We start from the raw sequence: 4,156 nt of genomic DNA, 5'->3' as shown, positions 1-4,156 counted from the left end.
GCGCTCAAGAGTAAAGTACCCTAAATATCGTTGCGCCAGCGAATGTAACGGTTGTGCTGACTTGTGCTAGGCTAGCACAACTCAGATATGCAATTTTGTGGTATTTGAATAACGGATACGAATGTTAGCGTTATTTTTATTCTGACTTGTGAAAAATCGTTTCTTTATTATATCTTCTGTTGTTGTCATTATTTGAGAATACCACTTTGGCACAATTTTAGCACAACTTAGCACAACCTAGCACAATTTTAAAAATTGAAAAAATCGCAAAGTGGGGGGCTGGCCTAAAATATGGTTTTTTTTAATTTTCTAACGTATTTGTTTTATTTTGACATTAATATTCGAGCACAATGTAGCACAAACCTAGCACAATTCAGCACAATTCGCAAAATAAGTGAATTCAAAAAGTGGGGGGCTAACTTCGTACAGGCGTGGCATGAGGCAGTGATGTTCCGTGTGGGAATAAAGTGACGCATGCGCACCAAGCAACCGCTATGGCTGCTCAGTAATGTATATATCTTGATAGGATCTGATGTATCTTTAGGCCCCTAGCAAGGTAGGAAATATTAAGGGAGTTACAAATAGAAGAAAGTTCCTTTGAACAAATAGAATAAATTGTTAATACAAATAATAATAGAGAAATGTATATGTTTTACGAACATATACATTGGAACATGTTCAGATATATTGGAGTATACAACGCGAACAAACGTGTATTATCATAATTTTCTATTGCGTATTTGTTTATTTGTGCTTTTTGTTAAACAATGATTACCTACCTCTTGCAAAAAATGCACGAAAATTCGTAAAGACTTCAAGCCCTTTACGGGGTACGGCCGGCACGGGCACCTAACGGCTAACGGTTTCAGATACGTCCGTGAAAGCAGACGACACGCGACTGTGACGTTAGCTTACGCATGCGCATGAATATTCCCATGCGAGAATAATTCCCACACGGAACATCACTGGCATGAGGTAACAAAAATCAAACCAAAAAGTAAAAAAATTATATATTACAAAATGAATAACGGCTATTATTTGAAACGGCGACAACATGAATGTCTTATCAATCAATATAAATATGATGTCAATTCGCGACCGGAAGATTATTTATTTTCATTACTTCTTATATTTAAACCATGACGGAAAATACAAGATCTTAAAAATGAATATGATACTTATGCAGAATCATTTCATAATGATGAATTACATCTTGAAAAGGCATCGGAGTATCATGACAAATTAGAGGAATTGAAAAATGCATATGAAACTGCGAAGTAATTACTTCAGCAACATTTGGATGACTTAGAAAAACAGAATACGTCTCAAGATGATCCTGATAATCCAATAGGTGTACAAAATGTTCAAGCTGGTGATGCGATGCAAGATTTTAAAGATCTTGGTGACAAACAGGAAATCGATATATCTCAAATGATTTCAAAATTGAATTCGGATCAAAGAAGAGTATTTGATAAAGTCACTAATACCATAACGTCAGGTAAATCACTACTACGATTGTACGTTAGCGGAGAAGGCGGTACTGGCAAAAGTTTCTTAATTAAAACAATTAAAAATGTTGGTTAAAACAAAATTTCAAGAAGGATACTGCTGTAGCAACACCTACTGGTATAGCAGCGTATAATATAAACGGTTTGACAGTTCATAGATTATTGCAATTACCCGTTGAGCATGGCCATACTCCTAAGTATAGGCCATTAGCTAACCACGTTTTAAAAGTTTTACGAGCAGACTTTAAAGATGTTAGTCTTATTATAATTGACGAAGTGCCAATGATATCTAATTCTTATGTATATACATCTACGTGACTATCTGAAATATATGATACTATTGATTGCGATGATGGTTGGTTCGGTCAAAAGTACGTTCTTTTATTTGGAAATCTGCTTCAGTTACCTCCTGTACATGAAGATCCTACCTTTATACAATTAACAGCTGAAAATATTCGTAAATATCTTGCTTCTTTAAGTGCTACCAATCTATGGACTACTTTATTTGATTATGATGAACTGACAATCAATATGCGCTAGCAAGGAGATGGATCTTATCGTGAATTGCTTTCCAGAATTCGTGTTGGTTTATTAACACCATCTGATTGTGATATTCTTGAAAAAAGAAAAATATCTTTCAAAAGTGAATCTTTTGAAACAAGATTAAGCGAATTATGTGATTTTATTAATAATTTATCATCTGAGAGAGAGAGAGAGAGAGAGAGAGAGAGAGAGAGAGAGAGAGAGAGAGACCGTTTGTTTATTACCTACTTGTCACATGTGTAACAAACTTAACGCTGCAATGTTGAGTCGAAATGCTTCGAAAGAAATATTTTTGATTGCTGAAGATACAATTGATTGTATTCCATATATGAAAAAAAAAGTAACCAAAGTATTGTCTAATGATAATGATGATTATGATACTAGAACAGCTGAACTGTCAAAGCGAATTACAATTAAAATTGGAGCGGAATTTATGATAAGACGCAATATTGATGCCAGTTTAGGCCTTGTAAATGGTACAATTGCTACAGTTATATCAGTTGTGCAGGACAGAACTGATTATATAGAACTACTGACATAAATACTGATTATATAGAAAAAATAAAAATTCTTTTGCCGTCTGGTTTAGAGTATTTTATTGAAAGAGTAAGTTTTAAATTTCCATTGATGGATAGAGTATATGTTATTAGAAAACAATTTCCATTATGTTTGAGTTATGGTATTACCATTCATAAAAGTCAAGGATTGAATTTTGCAAAATGCTATTATGGATCTAGGTAATAATGTATTTAGTTGCGGTCAGACTTATGTTACATTATCTCGAGTAACATCTCTTAATGGACTGCACTTAATTAATTTTGATCCTTTATCCGTGTTTGCTAGTGAAAAAGCTATTCTAGAATATAATCGATTGAAACAAATACTTAATTCAGAATCAGAAATAATCACTATTTCAAAAACAGCGTTATTGTAAAGTTAAAGATGTTTCGTGGACATTACCGAAAGTAATTACTTCCGTTCAAGAATCATGTCAAAAAGAAGCTCCATTAAAAAATACTACTTGGGTTATACGAGGTTTTCAAAATATAGACAAGGTTTCATGTTATGCGAATGCAGTATTACAATGTTTATTAAATTTATATATTTTCAGAAAAGAATTATTAAATTATGATAAACTTGATGTTTTAAATATGTTCGCGCATCGATATGAACATGGAATGAATGCTTTGAATACCTATGAAATACGGCAATCTTTAGGAGAGTATTTCTCGGTTGCTAATAAACGAGATGCATTAGAATTTCTTACAGCTATTTGCTCAAAATATGATTATATAAAGAGTATGATAGAACATCAAGTTACTTCTACTTATCGATGCAATTCATGTGGTTATACAAATGTTACTACTAATACTAATATCCTTCTTTCAATTTCTATTAATAATCTGAAAAAGAAAAGTTATAATTTTGATGATTTATTAAAAAATACATTTTCATCACATTGGTGTCAGACGTTTGATAAATTATGTGAATGTTGTGGAAGAAATGATATATTATTTAAAAGTAAATTAGTTTTGACAAAAGAAATACTTATTATCAATTGAATATCATTTTCTTCAGATGGTGGTAAATTAGTAAAGATACCACACAAATTTAGTTTACGTGCAGTCCCGACAGCAAAAATAATAATAGCTGGACAGACATATAAAGTTATGAGCGCTATATTCCATTACGGTTTGTGTATCGAGGGTCATTATACAAGTATGTGTAGAGAAGGAATATCTTGGATTGAAATTGATGATGCGCAAGTTATAAAAAAACAATGGCCTAGAGGTGCTAAAGGTGTTTCAATATTATTTTTACAGAAAAATGTTACCAAAAATATATACTAAGCAACATATATATTTACAACCACTGTAGATTGAGACTATTTGTATTGCTAATTCGAAAGTCTTCTTATTCCAATCTCGCAAAGAAAAGTAATAGCAACTTGAACTTTTCTTTAAAAAAATAATTTCATTGAAGGTCTTCCTATGCTGATTCAAGTAAAAGAGCGTGTGCTCATCAAATAAAACTATTTTACGATAAAATCTATTAAATATAGAAGATTTGCAAAAAAAATGTTGCTGACTACAGTTAATTCTGAT

At 32.1% G+C, this 4,156-nt stretch overlaps 1 pseudogene; it reads left to right on the top strand.

The window, feature by feature from the left end:
* Positions 1-2,985, top strand: part of LOC108766208 (ATP-dependent DNA helicase PIF1-like) — a 7,191-nt pseudogene extending 4,206 nt beyond the window's left edge.
* Positions 2,986-4,156: the final 1,171 nt, after the last annotated feature.

Source organism: Trachymyrmex cornetzi, unplaced genomic scaffold (genome assembly GCF_001594075.2).
Source record: "Trachymyrmex cornetzi isolate Tcor2-1 unplaced genomic scaffold, Tcor1.1 scaffold575, whole genome shotgun sequence".
NCBI classification, from domain to species: Eukaryota; Metazoa; Arthropoda; class Insecta; order Hymenoptera; family Formicidae; genus Trachymyrmex; species Trachymyrmex cornetzi.
Note: the sequence above shows the minus strand (reverse complement) of the source record. Positions and strands in the feature narration are given on the sequence as shown.